The 19,620-nt window shown below is 39.6% G+C and overlaps 2 pseudogenes; one reads left to right on the top strand and one right to left on the bottom strand.

Annotated features, from left to right (window-relative positions):
• Positions 1–6,058: 6,058 nt before the first annotated feature.
• Positions 6,059–7,036, bottom strand: LOC122672389 (annotated as a pseudogene).
• Positions 7,037–17,693: 10,657 nt separating this feature from the next.
• On the top strand, positions 17,694–18,983 carry LOC122672388 (annotated as a pseudogene).
• Positions 18,984–19,620: the final 637 nt, after the last annotated feature.

Here is a 19,620-nt window from a genome sequence, read left to right as displayed (position 1 = left end):
TTAAGATATTTAAAGATCCTTTTAACGGCACTAAAGTGGGATTGCATTGGGTTGGCTTGGAATCTAGCACAAGCACACACGCTAAACATGATGTCTGGCCTACTAGCGGTGAGATATAGAAGGCTGCCAATCATGCCTCTATAGCGTGTAGGGTCTATGGGAGTACCTTCCTCATCTTTAGATAGCTTTAGAGAGGTGCTCATGGGGGTGCTAGATGACTTTTGACCATCAAAATCAAATTTCTTGAGAAGTTCTTTAGTGTATTTAGTTTGACATATAAAGATTCCATTTTTGGTTTGCTTAATTTGAAGTCCTAAGAAAAAATTAAGTTCACCCATCAAACTCATTTCAAATTCATCACTCATGCATTTGCTAAATTCAACACAAAGATTTTCATTGGTGGATCCAAATATAATATCATCAACATATATTTGCACGATAATAGAGTCTTTTCCTTTATGTTTCACAAACAAGGTTGTATCAACCTTACCCATTTGAAATCCACTTTGGATTAGGAATTCACTCAATCTCTCATACCAAGCTCTAGGAGCTTGTTTGAGTCCATAGAGAGCTTTGTTAAGTTTGAAGACATGATCCGGATATTGTGTATCCTCAAATCCGGGAGGTTGTGCAACATATACTTCCTCCATGATAAAGCCATTTAAAAAAGCACTTTTGACATCCATTTGACATAGCTTAAAATTTTTATGACATGCAAAAGCAAGTAGCATTCTAATAGATTCCAGTCTTGCTACCGGTGCATAGGTTTCATCAAAATCTATCCCTTCTTGTTGATTATATCCTTTGGCAACTAATCTAGCCTTGTTTCTAATGATTGATCCATCTTCATCAAGTTTGTTTCTAAACACCCATTTGGCTCCTATAATAGAATGATTCTTGGGTTTTGGGACAAGCTCCCAAACATTGTTTCTTTCAAATTGATGGAGCTCTTCTTGCATAGCTACTATCCAATCACTATCTTCCAATGCTTCTTTTATGTTTTTAGGTTCAATTTTGGATATGAAAGCAACATTGTTGCAAATGTCTTGAGTTTTAGATCTAGTTTGGATTCCTTTGTCTAAGTCTCCAATGACATGATCCAAGGGATGGTCTTTCCAAGGTCTAACCTCTTTGGGTAGATCCTTTGGTTGGTCTTCGGGTTCTCTTAGAGAGAAATTTTCTATGTTCTCCCTAATCTCAACAAGTGTATCATCATCATCAACCAATGGCTTGTTTCTATCTTTAGGAAGAGATTCATCAAATTTTATATTCATTGATTCTTCAATAATCAAGCTTTTCTTATTGAAGACTCTATAGGCTCGACTATTTGAAGAGTATCCAAGGAAAATGCCATCATCGGCTTTAGCATCAAATTTTCCTAAGTTATCCTTAGTATTCAATATATAGCATATACACCCAAACACTTTAAAGTAATCAACTTTAGGTAGTTTATTATGATAGAGTTCATAGGGTGTTTTGAGTAATATAGGTCTAATTAATACACGATTTAACACATAGCAAGCCGTATTGACCGCTTAGGCCCAAAAATATTTTGGAAGAGAGTATTCATTTATCATTGTTCTAGCGGTCTCTTGGAGTGATCTATTCTTTCTTTCAACCACCCCATTGGATTGAGGTGTTCTAGGAGCGGAGAAGTTATGGGTTATGCCTTGTTTACTGCAATAACTCCCAAATTGATTGAGATTGTCAAATTCTCCTCCATGATCACTTCTAATGGTTGTTATGAGATATCCCTTTTGGTTTTGTATTCTCTTACATAGAGATGCAAATTCATCAAAGGCTTCATCTTTATGTTTTAAAAATAGAGTCCATGTGAAGCGAGAGAAATCATCAACTATTACAAAGGTGTATCTTGAACCGCCTAGGCTAGGTGTAGTAATAGGTCCAAACAAGTCCAAGTGTAGTAGTTCTAAGGGTCTAGTGGTAGACACTTCATTTTTTGATTTATGAGATACCTTGGTTTGTTTTCCTCTTTGACAAGCATCACATACATGGTCTTTTCCAAATTTGAGTTTGGGTAAGTTTCTAACTAAATTCTTAGATGCAATGGTCTTAATCACTTTTACATTAACATGTCCTAGTTTTCTATGCCATAGGTAGGGATCAACATCATTTGTCACAAGACATGTATTACTAGAATTTGCTTCATCCAATAAGCAGATATAGATATTATTTTTCCTAATTCCCTTCAAGATAGTCTTATCATTTGAATTTTTTACTAAGCAATGAGAGGTTTTGAAAATGACACTATATCCTATATTACATAGTTGACTCACACTAAGCAAATTATACTTTAAATTGTCAACTAGGCATACATTGGATATGATTGTACCTCCAATGGTGATTTCACCGATGCCAATGATTTTTCCTTTGCTATTGTCCCCAAATGTCACCATTCCTCCATTGTACTTGTTTAGCTTGGTGAATAGATTGGGGTTGGCCGTCATATGCTTGGAGCATCCACTATCAATATACCATTCAATTGCTTCATTGCTCTTCAAGCATACCTATAAAAGCAATCAATTATATGTTGGTCCCCATAATCTCATGGGTCCATTGAGGTTAGGATCGATCATACCCTTAGGTATCCAAGCTCTTCTAGAATTTTGACTTTGTATTGTAGGTGTGATAGATGTAGGTTTTCGATGTCCATATGATCTTTGGGTTCTTCTTGGCCCTTGAAATTCATAGTGTCTATATGGAACATAGTAATTTTGTGATGTGTAAGACTTATTGTTGATGTAGGCCCTTTGGTGATCATAGGGCCTAGTGTATGTGTTTGGTCTATAGTGATTTTGAGGTCTTTGGGGTGCATATGGCATATATGAAGCATTTTGCCTATATGGTTGAAATGGCTTAGGCTTGGGATATTGTCTTTGTGGCCGTTGGGGCACAAATTCTCTTTGAGGTTTGTTGGTCCTCTTTTGAGAAGTATAGTAGAATGCATGATGCTTCCTTTTTGTATCCGGTTCTTTATATATCACCTTACCATCAATATAAGCACCGATGCAAGTTTCATGCCCGGGTAAATGACATTTTTCACATACAATGGGATGTGAGGTTTGGCCTTGGTTTGATTTTCTCCATCTTGGAGTTCTCATCTTTCCCTTTCCTTTGGCTTGATGTGGTCTTTTACCATCATAGCCTAGACCTTCTTTATTTTGAGGTCCCTTTTGTGGATTTCCTAATAATGTATCTAAGGTCTTTTGACCCTTAGTAAAGGTGTGCAATGTGGAGGTTAGATTCTTATTTTCTTCTTCTAGGTTGTGTGCATGTGAAGTCAACTCATCAATTTTGTGTAGAAGATTGGCTACTTCTTTTTCTAAGGCCTTTTTAGAAGCTTCCTCTTGGAGACTTACATTATAAAGTTCTTCAAAGGCCTCTTGAAGTTCTTCATATTCTAAATCATCATTGCAAATTGACAATGAGCTATGATAGGGAGAGTTTACCTCGTCATCATCATTGTTGTGAGCCATTAGTGCCAAGTTGACGGTCTCTTCATCGGATTCATTATTTTCTTCTTCACTATCACTTGAATCCCATGATATCTCGGCGGTGCAAGCCTTTTTCTTTCTGCTTTCCTTTCCTTTTAGCTTGGGGCACTCGGTTTTGAAGTGTCCGGGCTTTCTACATTCATAACACACAATGTCCTTGTTAGTATTGAAAGGTTTTTCCTTTGTGTATGTTTTACCTTTGTTTTCTTTTGATGGTTGTCCTTTGTAGAATCTTCCTCCTCTCTTTCTTAGGAATTTTTGGAACTTCCTTGTGATTAGAGAGATTTCTTTCTCTATATCCTCTTCATCGCTTTCTTCTTCTTCGGATTCGCAAGAGGTCTTGAGTGCGATGGACTTTCTCCTTGGTTCTTTTACTTCTATGACTTTATCATCTTCAAGGAGTTCAACTTCATGGGTTTGTAGAGTACCCATCAATTCATCCATGTGTAGAACCTCTAGATCTTTTGCTTGTTTGATGGCGGTCACCATTGGTCTCCACTTGGAGGGTAGTGATCTCAAGATCTTCCTTACATTCTCCGCTTTGGTGTATTCCTTTCCTAAGCTTTTCAACTTGTTAACAATGTTAGTAAACCTAGTAAACATGTTAGAAATACTTTCATCATCAAGCATTTTAAACAATTCATATTCATGAACAAGTTTGTCAATCTTGAGTTGTTTAACTTGTGATGTTCCTTCATAGGTAACCACAAGAGTATCAAACATCTCCTTAGCTGTGTTACACATACTAGTTCTATTGAATTCTTTTTCACTAAGAGCACATTGTAGGAATGCAATAGCTTTGTAGTTTTGTTGTATGTGTGTTTTATCCGATGGTGTCCATTCGGATTTCTCCTTAGGTACAATTCTTCCTCCAACTTCTTTTGTGATTTGGAAGGGACCTTCCTCAATCACAGTCCATACATCAATATCATGAGCACACACATAATTTTTGAACCTACACTTCCAGTAGGCAAATCCTTCACCATCAAAGTATGGTGGCCTAGAAGTGTTGAGCCCCTCAATTTGGTGTGTAGATGATGATGATGCCATGGATCATTTTTAGCACAATATAAAGACAATATGGTCTTAGTTTTGAGCTCCCGCTCTGATACCAATTGTTGGGTAACCTAGAGGGGGGTGAATAGGTTACCACTAGTGGATTTTGCCTCTTTTTCGATTGGTTGCACACTTATATTAAATATAAAAAGCAGAAGTAAATGAGGCACAAGATTTATAGTGGTTCGGCTAACTTAGCCTACATCCACTCCTCTCAACCTTGAGAGAATTCCACTAGTATTTCCCTTTCAATACAATAGGTGGGGAAATGACACCTTTACAACTCTTTTTAACAGGATAAGAGGATCCTTACAATCTTAGTTCCAGGACAAGAGTATCCTTTCAATCTCTTAAGGATGAGAGGGTCCTTGTACTAATCTAAGTACAGTCTAGATTAATACAACAATGCTTTATCAAATCAAAAGCATAAACAAGTAAATACAATAGAAGTTTGGTATAAATACCTATCAAAGAGTAGTGACACTTTTACCCTTTGAGTGATGGTGCTCAATGATATGAATGAGAGTGATGCACCTTGAGTCTCCTAGATGACTCTCCTTGATGGCATGAGTTGGAGAGAGTGGAGAGTTAAGAGCTTGGTAATATCTCTTTGAAGAGCTTGAATTGAATAATTTAGCTCAATGACAAATTCTCACTTTTGTACTTTCTCAAATGTACTATGCACTTTTTCTATCAAAAAGATGTGTTTTGTTCCTTGTTTGGATGTGTTTTATAAAGCCAAAAGTTGGAGTTTGTTTGTTCTCCAACGGATATAAAACTGTCATATTTTTAGACTGCTCGGCCGACCTATAAAAGTTGTCGTTCGACCATCAAAAAATTAAATAGCCGTTGAAAACTAGCCGTTAAGCCCAAGTTTGGGGCTGTAGGTCGATTGTCGGTCGACCTATGGATCGACCTACAAGTGTCGGTCGACCGATAGATCTGTCGGTTGCAACCGACAAAGCTACTAGAAATAGGTCTGTATTTTTTATATTGTGAGGTCGACCGACAATTTCTCGTAGGTCGACCGACGTACGCTTATCCTATTTTTGATTATCCTCAAGGGGATTTTTGGTCCAGCTTGCTTGGGGACTTCATAGGTTTTTGTCTAACACTTTAATGGCCATGTTTCTTGAGTCTAGGGCATGGGAATGAGTTCCTCCTAGGGTCTCTTACATGTGAATGCAATGTGTGTATAATGTGATATGCACATGTAATGAAATGTGTTCTAATGCACTTGAATCTTCTTGGAGAGTCTTTGTCTTGTTAATTCTTGGCTTCCTTTAGAAGATGTTCCTCAATCTTCAAATTTCTTCTTTTCCTTAACTCTTCTGTTGTGAGCTCCGTTGATCAAGTCTTTCCTGGATGCTTGATGCTCCCAACGTCTGACTATGAAGTTTGCTTAAAGATTGGAATATTAGTATTAATCTTAATGTTTGTTATCATCAAAATTAGTTTATGGAGGAATGTGTTTTCCAACAAGTGGGGCTTGACATATTACCATATTCGCTCAACACTTTTCTTGATGCCTTGAGTTTCTCCTCCTTCAAACCAAGGGTCCCTTCAATTAGGTCCAAAATCGCTGCCCACCAGGGTGAGACACCCAAAAATGGAGTTCCAATCACTAATACCAATCTTCTTGCAATGCTTCCTCCAAGCATTTTTCGATGTTCCCAGAAATAGTTTTGGCTACATCCTTGGATAAGCTGATTGAAAGACCTGTTTGACGTAAATGGCCTTCAACCATATCATCCGAGTCCGGGAGAATTCGAGTACCACGAGACGAGTTGGAATAGTGGATGCTCAATTGAAGTGTCGTGGTCTCGCACCAACTATTAAAGTAGCGGCGCCATCAGCGAAGATTGCCTCGCCCAAGTAAGGTGTGGAAGTCGGTCTCGTAGGTCCCTTGAAGCCACTAACCGAGTTTAACTCCAAGCAAACAACGAGGACACGAGCACCTTTATTGTTCTCGCAAGGTCTTTGGCTACACGGAGGACACTGCCACCACCGTAGCAGCCTAGATGATACATCATCACACGTTTGACGGTGGGTGAAAGGCCAAGGAGCTTGATGAGTTGGAAGTCGGCACCAGCGCATCAACACCGAGAATGGTAGTGAATACAATGTGGGTGATCTTTGATTTGGGCTGCCCCCACTCATTGATGGCTTTTAAAGTCGCTTCTTTAGCCAACTTGGGAACTTCAACAACCATAATATCTTGGCGTGCATCAAGTGTTGGAGCCATGGGGTTGTAGAAGTCGGGGTTCTGCTCGATCATTTCCTCAGTCATGTAGAGATGACGTTTTATAATTATAGATCTGTCACAGATTCGCTTGAACTTCTCCTTCAATCCATCATATGCTCACTCTTTGTGGATCCAAGTAAAAATGGGAAATCGGCCGATAAACACAGCTTGGATGGATTTTCAGGCCGATGGCCAGCACTGTGGCTGGACCCCGAGTGCATCAGCTTCATAGATTTCTCCAACGATGATCCCATTGCTTGTGTGGATCGCTGGATCGATCGATCTAAAGGGTGGGAAAATCTGAAATAGAGAAATGAATTAAGATGGAAGGAAAGGGTATGTATTGAAACTAGGAAGCAATAGCAATGATGATTCTTGGATGAAATAGCAAGACAGATGAATGGGGTTTTATAGAAGTAGGAAGTTTGAATGGATCCATATGCGCCAAGCAATACTTAGAGTTTTGAATTTTATTATAATCACTTAGACTTGGTGGAAGTTGCCTTTTTTGAAACTACTCCTATTTTGAATGAGACTCCGTCGACCATACTGACTTACATGGGTTGTCATTATCAAGTTGATACAGCTTGAATGGTCGGGTTTCAAAGAAAATCATGATTTCTTTTGTCGTCATTTGAGACTTCGCAAAATAAATTAGAAAGAATGGCAAATGAGACAACTGTGAGAGAACGGAATTTAATATATATATGTTTCCCTTGATACTTGATAGCAATGTTTTGAGTTGGGCTGACCGGTTCACCGTGAATGTACGAGAACTGGTTCACTGCCTGTTCGTATGGAATCCATCCTCGCATCTAATGTTTTGTATTCATCGAGTTACAATTTTGTTTAAAAAAAGGTGAACCAATAAGGGAATTTCTTTTGGAAGTCGACAAATGGTAGAGGGGTATTTATGACATATCGCCACCTCATATGAACTGTGATATGTGACAGAGTTTTCAATTTCACTTTTGAGTTGGTGTTTTACCAAACTTTTTTCCTTCAGCTTTATTATGATCTATTTTTTTTTTTTTTGTTAATATAATAGGAGACTATTCTTCGTTTGGGAATATGCGGCCTCCGCCCAAATCGAGGGGGTGAAATGACCATCCACCCCTGTGTTAGGGACGCATGCAAAAATGACCACCGTACCTCTGGTCATTTCCGGGTTACACGGTATGCAACAAGTCATTTCAGTAAACCCATGTGTCGTGCACAGGGTGGCGTGCAATTGTACGACACGGTGCCGTTCTCTTTTTCGCTAAAGGGTCATTGCATTAAGGAAATAGAAAGAAAAAGAAAAACAAACCAAGGAAAAGGGCGAGCCCCTTACAACGAAGGAAACAACTTATAAAGAAACCAACCAGGCAGAGGCGATCACTATACCCGGTCCTACAAAAATCAGTAGCTAGGCAAACCCATAGCATCACGGCCCGTAAGCTCATTAATATGGCTAGGGAAGGTATGGCTATTCAGGATGCGCCTGTTCTCTTTCCCTTTAAATTATCTAATCTTTGTAAGTACCTTAATAATTTCAACTTTTGTAAATTTTTTTATATTAATTTAAATTTATTTCCCTTTCTTTTATTGTAGAGGTTCCTCATGTCGTAATCGGTGGGTGAAAGTATCTATTCCACATATACATCTTCACTAAACTTATTAGCTTAATAGACTTCCTAACTCTTTAACTTTTACTTTCATGTTTCTCACTGCTGTAGGTGCCAAAGCTAAAAGGATGCATCAAACCAACTCACTGTTGATCTCACTGCTCTAATCACCAAACATTTTATTTATTAATGTGAGAGCCGATAGAGAGTTTGAATTGGGATGAATCTCACCTTACCCACTTTGTTGGGTAGTGATGGTATTTATAAACTTGAATTCAAAGTGTCTGTTACACTCGTATCATGTACAATGGGATAAACCCAATTAGTTACAACAACAAGATATTAGATAAGTGTTGACTAATTCAAATAAAATTGAATATTTGAAATGCCAACGGATCCTTATCCTTAACATCCCCCCTCAAGTGGAAGTTGGTCTTTGAATGATCTTCAACTTGTTCCGGATCATTTCAAAGCGAGAACGTGATAAGGATTTGGTGAAAATATCCACTAGCTGATCGCGAGTGGAGATAAATTTGACTTCAAGCAGGCCTTGTGCAACCAAGTGACGAACGAAGTGAAAATCCACCTCTATGTGTTTGGTGCGTGCATGAAACAATGGATTCATTGTGAGATATGTAGCTCCTAAGTTATCACACCATAGTACCGGAGGCTTTGCTTGTGGCACACGAAGTTCTTGTAAGAGGGATTTAATCCAGACCAGCTCTGCTGTCGCATTAGCAAGCGCTCTATATTTAGATTCTGTTGAAGATCGAGCGATTGTATTTTATTTACAAGCAGACCACGATATTAGGTTGTTGCCAAGAAATATTGCAAACCCACCTGTAGACCGTCTGTCATCAGGGCATCCAGCCCAATCAGCATCGCCAAAGGCATTGAAGGTGGGAGATGTAGAGCTGGTGAGAAGAAGGCCATGTGAAATAGTTTCTTTAAGATACCGTAGTGTGCATTTGACTGCTTGCCAATGTTCATCAGTTGGGGTTTGAAGATATTGGCATACTTTGTTAACAGAATATGATATGTCCGGCCTTGTTAATGTGGCGATCGAGGGCTCCCATTGTACTACGATATGTTGTTGCATCAACCAATGGCTTCCCTTGAGCTTGTGATAACTTGGTATTGATAGCCATAGGTGTATGTACTGGTTTGACACCATCCATGCCAGTCTTTTTGAGAAGATCTGTAATATATTTTTGTTGAGAGAGCACAATACCTTTAGAACATTGAAGCACATCCATGCCAAGGAAATAATGCAACTTCCCCAAATCACGAATGGCAAACTCCTGTTGTAGAGAAGTAATGGTATGATGAAATAGTGTGGGATTAGAGCTAGTGATGACTATGTCATCTACGTACACCAACATATAAACACAATGAGAGGCCTGCTTAAGAATAAATATTGAGGTGTCGGTTTTGGATCCTTCAAACCCCAAAGTAAGTAAATAGGCACTCAATCTTTGAAACCAAGCCCTTGGTGCTTGCTTCAAACCATACAACGCCTTATGTAACCGGCATAGATACTGTGGTTTAGTGGGATTAATAAATCCTTGAGGTCGTTTCATATAAACTTCCTCCTTGAGTGTTCCATGTAAGAATGCAAGATTACATCCAATTGGCGCATCTCCCGGTTGTTTCACTGCGCCAAGGATAACACGATGAATCGTAGTAGGCTTTACCACAGGACTAAATGTCTCTGTGTAATCGATACCTTCTGCTCGGTTGTAGCCTTTGGCCACTAATCGAGCCTTGTAGTGCTCAACCATACCATCCGCTTTTTCTTTTTATTCAAACACCCACTTAGATCCAATTACATTCGATGGGACTGTGGTGGAACTAAACTCCAAGTTCCATTTTTAACGAGCATTGAACTCCGTTTCCATAGCTGTCCGCCACTTATCATGTTTGTCAGTCTACGTGAAACAAGTAGGTTCAACCTCAATGGGCCCTTCATTAAGTGGGCGATGGCAAAGGATAACGTGTTGATGGCCTTGGATTGGATCTTAGTTGCATTGGGTGAGTCCTTGTGAGAGGCGCTGCAAGTAAATGATTTTGGGCTTGTGAAGATATTGAATCAAGAGGCAAGGAAGGTTGTGGATCTGCAATAACCCCTGCAACATTATTCATAGCATCTGATCCTTGTTCGTTAGTAGATGGGGTAGGGATCACATCAGCATTGGCAATGAGTGGTGAATAACTTAAGTAGGGGAGAGTGGAGGTGGTGAAGGTGTAGTATGTGAAGTCATATCAGATGAAGTGCATGTTGTTTCTTGGATCTGTAACGGATTTGGTATCAAAGGTGGATATTGATAACCATGGTTGAGGTGGGATTAAATGTGGTTGTGTGCTTTGAATATGAGTGGCAAAAGGAAAGTGATCCTTAATAAACTGAGCATGGCGAGCAATGTACATGCGGTTTGCTTTTAGGTCCAAACATCTGTAGCCATGATGTAGAGGACTGAATCCCATAAAAACACACAGAGTAGAGTGGAGAGAAAACTTATGAGAATTATAGGGGCGCAAGAGAGGGTAGACAGCACAACCAAAAACTTTGAAGAAAGAGTAGTTGGGTGTGAGATTATATAAGACTTGAAAACGAGATCTATTTTTCTCAAGAATAAGTGGGTAAACAATTTATGAGATAAATTGCGTTTCAAAAGCAAATGACCAATATTTTAGTGGGATTGAATTGGGATGAATCTCACCTTACCCACTTTGTTGGGTAGTGATGGTATTTATAAACATGAATTCAAAGTGTCTTGTTACACTCAGATCATTTACAATGGGATAAACCCAATTAGTTACAAATGACTAGTAATAGATAAGTGTTGACTAATTCAAATAAAATTGAATATTTGAAATGCCATGGATCCTTATCCTTAACAATTAATTCTTCATAGGGGATGCAATTCATTTACAACAATTTGCAATTTGTGAATAGTTACTTAGTTATGCATCAATTCATAGTGATGGGGTCTATTTGTAACTTTCTTGACTCTAGTTTTAAATAAAGAAATAGAAAAATGGATACCATGTAAATTTCTCCCATGCTTTCATGCTCCGGTCGAGTAAACTCTACTTTCATTTGTCTTATTCCAAAATCTGATCATCTCGTGGGGTTTAGTGGCTTTAGGCCTATTTCTTTATGCAATTTACTATATAAGTTTATTTCTAAGATTACGCTAATAGAATTCAGATGGTTGTTGGTACTCTAGTCTCCCTGAATCAATTAGCTTTTATCAAGGGAAGGTCTATTGCTAATAACATTCTTGTTTGCCATGATGTTGTGAAGGGGTTGCTCAAAAATTCTCCGCCATCGGGTATTCTTAAGATTGAGTTGCATAAGGCCTATGATTCGTTGGAATGGAGCTTCTGTTCCAAACGATGAGCCTCATGAGATTCCCTACAAAGTTTATATCTTGGGTGAAGCAATATATGTGTAATGACCCCCATGTTCTCGGTATTAGTGAATGGAAGCCCCGCAAGATATTTTGCTAGTGGTAGGGGAATTAGATAAGGAGATCCTCTGTCTCCCTACCTATTAACCTTTGCTATGGAAGGCTTGTCTATGATGTCGAAACAGGTTGTTGAGGATAGAAGGATTCACCTTATTCCAAGGTGTAAAGCGATGAGGCTTTCTCATTTGGTTTTTTTGATGACCCGATGGTGTTTGTGAAGGCGGATTATGGTTGATGGCGGCGGTGATGGAAACCATTAACTCATTTTCATTAGCCGGGCCCTAAAGTGAATAACTCAAGTCCTCAATAATCATTGGAGGGGTTAATCCTTAGATTGGGGAGCAGTTGATGGCGTTGATTGGTTTTACTTGGTACTCAACATCTAATAAAGTATCTTGGAGTCCCTCGATCTCGGAAAGCTAAAAGCTACGGATTGTGCACCTTTGTTTGATTTGGTCAAGAAGAGATTGGAAGGATGGAAATCTAGATTTTTATCTTTTTCTGGTCGTCTTCAGCTAATCTTATCTGTTATGCAGGGACATTACATTTATTGTTCTAGTCTGTTTGGTTTGTCTGCACATGTTATCAAGAAGCTGGAATCCATGTTCTCTAATTTCTTATGGTCTGGCCCTTCAATGGAAAGAAGAATTCACTTCTTGGACTGACATTTGTAAACCTAAAGGAAAAGGGGCTAGGAGTAAAACGCATTAAAGATATGAATGTAGCTGGGATCCTAAAGCAAGTGTGGTAGATTGTTTCCAAGAAGGATTCATTATGGGTTAAATGGGTCCAACATAGATACTTGAAAACAGACTCTATTTGGACAATCCAACCGATCCAAAATTGTTCTTGGGTGTGGAGAAAAGTCATTATCGGGATCGGATCAGCTCGCTTGTTCTACACAGGTTAGGTAATGGAGCTTCTACTTTGCTTTGGCTTGACCCTTGGCATCCGAGAGGGGTCTTGCTTAATAGATTTAGGGATCGTATACGATATGATGCGAGGATCTAATAGACTAGCCTCTGTGCGATCCATTTGAGTGATGCAAGATGGAATCATGGCCCAGCTACATCTTGATCTTGCCCATGTTTGGGGCCAGTCGGACAGCATATGCTGGCTCAATGGGTCAAGGGAAGATTCTATCATATGGATGGGGTCCTCATCCAACATCTTTTCTACTAGATCAGCTTGGGATATAGTGAGGAGCCACTCTCCTATGATAGATTGGGCGGTTACCGTTTGGTCTATAAGTGTATTCCTAGACACTCAACAACCACTTGGTATTGTTTGGTAGATGGTCTACCTACCAAGGACCAGCTTCGAAAGAGGAATGTGTTGGTGTCTCCCTATTGTTGCTTCTGTTGGGCAGGGTTGGAAAGTAGAGATCATTTGTTTTTTGACTGTCCATTTACTAAACAGATATAGATAAGTATATTGAAGCTTTGTTCTCCTTCTAGAAGGGTGGGGAGTAATGTCAGCTTGGAGGCTAGGTGGATTGCTAAGTATTTTAAGGGAGACTCAATTGGTGGTATTGTCATGATTGCTTTCTGTGCTACTATTGGTCATATATGGAAGGAGAGAAACTTCCGTATATTTAGGACCAAGACCAGCCCAATGATTATTAGTGATATCCGGGCATATGTTGAAGACCGATCTAGGGTGGTTATCCCTAAGGGCAAAAGAACGCCTAGGAACTTGTTTCTAGTTGAAAAATGGAGGGCCATTCCAGTGTGGGAGAATAGATAAGTTGGGTACTCTTTGTAATATGTTTTGGTGATTTATTTTTCTGCTGTGTTGTTTATTGCTTCTCTAAGCTTTGAGATCTGTTTTTGAGGCCTAGTTTGGTTTGCCTTTGGCCTTTGTTTGTAAGTATTTGTCTTTTGTTCTCTCTTAATAAATTGATACCACCTATGAAAAAAAAAAAAAAAAAACTACAAACCTTCCATTTTTTGTAGAGGGAGTGCTCGAATGACACCACAATAGGTGTATTTAGACCTGACACCTTTTAATTGTCACTTGTCTTATTAATTCTCAGAAGTTCTTTAAGATAGGAGTAAAAAGGATTTTCAAAAATAGTTTGATAATGACAAATCATTACGTCATTATTAAAAGTTGTCAATTTCGTGCACAATTTTAGAGAATGCATGAGAAGTGATACTATTACCCTCATTAGAAAAAAATTGTGTATCTAACATAAAAATTAAAAAAATTTAGGTTACAAATTATTTGACACCTTTCGAGATGTCAATAAGAAGATCCCATTCATAAATAACAAAATTTGAGTGCCAATTATACACACTTTAGAATTGGCCCGGTGGGGGGTTTCTATTTTTAATGATATGAATGTGTTTGATAATCCATATTTGGGAGCATTTCATGATATATTTTTAGAATAAAACATATTTGGGAACATTTCACTTTAGTGGTGTTTTACTGACCCCATGCACAAGCCTTCCAATTGTCCGTTCCCGTTATAACGCTTCTAGTTGGAGCTCACCAATTTTAATTCTGTGGTAAGTAGCTCTTGGAACGACTATGTACCAGGATCTCCTTTTTTTGTTAGCCCGACTACAAATCAAGAAACGCAAAATCTAATAAATAAGAAAGGCAACATACTCTTCTTTGTGACATCACCACTAGTACGTCAGTAATGAGTGAGCTGAGACACGTACTCCACTTTTTGGGAGCAGTCAATCCCATGATCTTCGGAAGATGCTTGGGAATCACCATGAAACTCTTTCCCACCTGACCGAAGCCCAAGTAGTGCCCCAATATCCAGTAGAGTTGGACTCATTGCACCAAACAGAAACGGAAGGTGTTGGATGATCGAGACCAGAAGCATAAAGCCACTCACAGGAAAGGTTTGTTAGCTTCGATTGGGGTCTTGGATAGATTGATAGCTTCAGCTATACCAAGCCTTCGCCAAGAATCCATCTTGTATTCAACCATTCTGTCGACCCAGGCATTCCAGGCTTGCAAGTATGTAGGCCAAAAACGAGAAAAGGGTCGAGGCAGTTTGTTGGGGAATGTGGGATGCTTGCAGAGAATAGCTTGGTCTCACTAACCAGTAGTGAAGTAACAAACTGTGCATTGGTAGAAGAGAAAATGCGTGGACCAACAACAAAGTGAGAATGCGATGTAGTAAGGTTTTCATACTGGAAGAAGTCACCAGGCAGGGAACCTCTTTCTTTCTTCAACTGATTAAAGTAAGAAAGAAGTTGACTCTCTCCAAGGAGAGAAGGAGTTGTCAAAGGCATTGGAACAATTGGAATGTCAAAATAAGCAGAGGCAGAGTTCATCTCAGCTCTCACCTTTGATGCTGTGAAAGGGTATTGGGAACTTTCAACCATTGAAACAGAAGAGGAATACACTGAGAAAATCCCAGAAAGGAAGAAGATAATCTTCTATAATCGTAGGCATCATTTATTTAAAGTGTTTGAGGGTTTCAAAATGATTCACCCCCTAGGAAATCGGGAGCGCCGCCAAAATGAAGGAAGCATTAATGTGTACGTTACCTTTCACCTGCAACTGTTAACTCAAACGTCATACCAGACGTTTCTTTTCTGAAAAAGGAATACATATATAGGAAGGAAGGATTCCAAAGGCCGACTATACCGTCTAATAACACTTAACAAACTGTTTTAGATGGAAACGAAATCAGCGGTTCAAAGCTGTGTTGCAACTCCATAAGGACTTTACGAGCATCATCCTTAGAAGTTGCAAGGGGCATTGTTTACACCCTAAAATTACAAATTAGCTGCTAACGATAGTCTGACTACCCTTTTAGGATCGGTCATCAGGGGAGGCTCTTTAGAGGGAAACATGGACCTGAATGGTTAAAACCATGAAGTACATGCCAACAATGGATTCTCACCCCTGCCCACCTTTTATTTGCTGACGATATTTTTTATATTTATGAATGCTTCTAATAGGTACATTCTGAACCTAAAGTCTTTCTTGGTTAAGTACATGGATTTTTCGGGCCAGAGGGTGAACTTGGAGAAAAGCAAGTCGTTCTTTGGAAATGTCCCTGTTCAAGGCATAATAGGATCTCTAATGACCTTGGCATTCATATTTACTCCTTGCCTACGAGGTACCTAGGTGTGGAAATTTTCAAAGGAGGGTCAAGCACGAGCATATGCTTCCCTTAATGGATAAAATCAAGGTGCGACTTTTGGGTTGGAAAGGAAAATTATTATTGATGGCTGGGCGAGTGGAGCTGGTTAAATCGGTGATTTTAGACATTCTAGTACATAATTTCTCCATTTATTGGTGGCTTTGATTCTTTGGTGAAGACACGCTACCCTTAGCGATTCCGAATTTCATTTGGACAGGGGATCGTGATTTATGGAGGGAACGGAACAAAAGGAGATTTGAGAATAGGATTGCTTCACATGGGATGGTAATTAGGTCAAGCAGGTGCTTTCGTCTTTGGCTGACGTCTCGGTGCTAATCCCTATAATGTCAAGTCGGTTTCTGAGTTGATCCAATCAAGAAGCGTGCAATTGAAGGTAAAGCCATTCCAGCAGCAAAGGATTATTGAACTTAGTTGGTCTTCCCCTGTCCAGGGTGAAGTCAAACTAAATATAGATGGGTGTTCTCTTGGGAATCTAGGGCGTACAAGAGCGGGAGGCATTCTTCGTGATCATGTGGGTAACCCCATGAGGTATTTTGCGAGTTATGCAGGTGTGGGATCGAATTTCTACGCTGAATTCTAAGCCTTTTTTGAAGGAATCCACCATGCGATGTCCTTGCATGTGGAAAACCTATGGGTGGAAGGTGACTCTTGCAGTGGTGAGGTGCATAACAGATCAGCGTATTCCATGGACCTTTCAACAAAGATGGTGGTACTACCAGAGATACCTAGATAGCATCATGTGGAAGGTTACACATTGCTACAGGGAGGTGAACACGGTGGCGGATAGGCTAGCAAATCATGCAGCTTCTACTTCATCCAGCTGTGTATGGGATAGTCCCTCGAGTTTCATATTGAGTGAAATAACGTGGGAAGCCTTAAAAAGACCAAGATATAGATTCTTGTAATTTGCTGATTGGTTGGGTACTTTTCTGCTGATGGCCATGCCGTAGGTGGATTAGTTATCTGACATCTATGTATTTTAGTTGTTTGGTTTGATGATATAATATACCTCTGCTAATATTTAGCAAAAACAAAAAGAGGAATAAGTCTACAAAGGAAGGGAAAGCCACAACTAGAGATGGTTTGATTGGGGTGTGCTATTAGGGTTTGGACCGGGTCTAACTGTGGAGACAATTGTCTTGCATAGCATCGGTACAATTTAAACAGGGCTTGCTGATCTTATCAATTTCCATTGATTTATAGGCAAAATTTCCCCTATGGGGTTTTGTTTGGTTTTTCTATATAGCTTTATATTATGTGCCTTCATTGCTTTGATTGTTTGGTTCTCTTTGAGATTTTTACATGGATGGCCCATCAATATGTTAATATGATGAATTTGGATGATTCTCTTGACATGGGCATCAAAAAATCAACCTAACGAGCAAAGCTCTTTTGGATGCGAGTCATCCTTAATAACATCTAGCCATGGCCATTGTGCAATACCAACATCCTCATTTATCTTTTTAGTAATTTAATTAAGGTAGTATTTTATTAAAAGAAACTGAAATAAGTACACAAATCAAAACTTAGGAAAGAGGGGCCTTAGGCCTTTACTAAACAAGAAATGACAAAAGCTAAATCATGGTATTAACATATTAAAGGGCCAACCGTGAAAAAATCTCAAAGAGAACCAAACAACAATCTCCAAGCAAAGCAAGAATGCCGAGGAAAGAACACCTTGTTCCATATCACATTAGCCCATGGGACCTTGGGATTCCTCTTTCTAATGACTTCCCGGCAAATCCATCCAACGTGTGTATTAGCCTGATTTCCCATTTCTACTCCGGATCCACAAAGAGTGAGCATATGACTGGATTGAAGGAGAAGTTCAAGCGAATCTATGAGATCTACAATTATAAAACGTCATCTCTACATGATCGAGGAAATGATCGAGGAGAACCCCGACTTCTACAACTCCATGGCTCCAACACTTGATGCTTGCCAAGATATTATGGTTGTTGAGGTTCCCAAGTTGGCTAAAGAAGCAGCTTTAAAAGCCATCAATGAATGGGGGCAGCCCAAATCAAAGATCACCCACATTGTATTCACTACCATTTCTGGTGTTGATGCTCCTGGTGCCAACTTCCAACTCATCAAGCTCCTTGGCCTTTCACCAACTGTCAAACGTGTGATGATGTATCATCTAGGTTGCTACGGTGGTGGCAGTGTCCTTCGTGTTGTCAAAGATCTGGCTGAGAACAATAAAAGTGCTCGTGTCCTTGTTGTTTGCTCGGAATTAAACTCTGTTAGTGGCTTCAAGGGACTTTCTGAGACCGACTTCCACACCCTACTTGGGCAGGCAATCTTCGCAGATGGCGCTGCAGCTTTAATAGTTGGTGTAGACCCTGACACCTCAGTTGAGCGCCCACTATTCCAACTCTTCTCAGCAGGTTCTCGAATTCTCCCAGACTCAGATGATATGGTTGAAGGCCACTTGCGTCAAACGGGTCTTTCAATCAGCTTATCCAAGGATGTAGCCAAAACTATTTCTGGGAACATTGGAAAATGTTTGGAGGAAGCATTCAACAAGATCGGTATTAGTGATTGGAACTCCATTTTTTGGGTATCTCACCCTGGTGGGCTGGTAATTTTGGATCTGATCGAAGGGACCCTTGGTTTGAAGGAGGAGAAACTGATGGCATCAAGAAAAGTGTTGAGCGAATTTGGTAATATGTCAAGCTCCACTGTGATGTTCATTTTGGATGAGATGAGGAACAAGTCTATAAAGGAAGGGAAAGCCACAACCGGAGAAGGGTTTGATTGGGGTGTGCTATTAGGGTTTGGACCGGGTCTAATTGTGGAGACAATTATCTTGCGTAGCATTAGTACAATTTAATCCGGGCTTGCTGATCTTATCAATTTGCATTGAATATTTGTAGGCACACTTTCCTCTATGGGGTTTTGTTGGGGTTTTCTATATAGCTTTATATTATGTGCCTTCCTTGCTTTGATTGGTTGGTTCTCTTTGAGATTTTTTCATGGGATGGACCCATTTATGTATTAATTGATGATTTATTTGTTGCCATTTACTGTTCAGTAAAGACCGAAGGTCCTCTTTTCTAAGTTTATTTATTTTTACTTGTTTAAGCTTTTTTTTTTTTTTTTTTTTTTTTTAACCCGAATATTCTCTAGGACCCGTGGCAGCCCCTAGAACTTTATTAAAATCAAGGAATAATAAAAAAGAGTACACTGAGGGGGACATTCCTACCTTACCCCAACCCTTGCCACAATGGCTAAAAGCACTCAGGTCTCACATACTCAAAACCTCCCCCCAACTTAATTTCTTATTACAGGGAAACCTAGCGCATCCTCTCGGATTATCCTTTGAAGCTCACGTGGGAGTTCACTATCCCCTTCAAACAACATGTCTTCCTTCCTGTTATAGGCGTAGCTCGCAAGCCAGTCTGCAACCCTATTACCTTCTCTGTACGTGAAGGTCACAACTGCCTGTATCTCTTGCACTAGGCTCAAAACCTCCTGAAACCAGTACCAAGCCCTCCATGAATTACATTGCTTGGCTGAAACACATTGGACCACTGTAGTTGAGTCTGAGCTGACATACACATTATGGAAGCCCCTCTCCCTA

The sequence above is a fragment of the Telopea speciosissima genome, chromosome 8, assembly GCF_018873765.1.
Source record: "Telopea speciosissima isolate NSW1024214 ecotype Mountain lineage chromosome 8, Tspe_v1, whole genome shotgun sequence".
NCBI lineage: Eukaryota > Viridiplantae > Streptophyta > Magnoliopsida > Proteales > Proteaceae > Telopea > Telopea speciosissima.
Note: the sequence above shows the minus strand (reverse complement) of the source record. Positions and strands in the feature narration are given on the sequence as shown.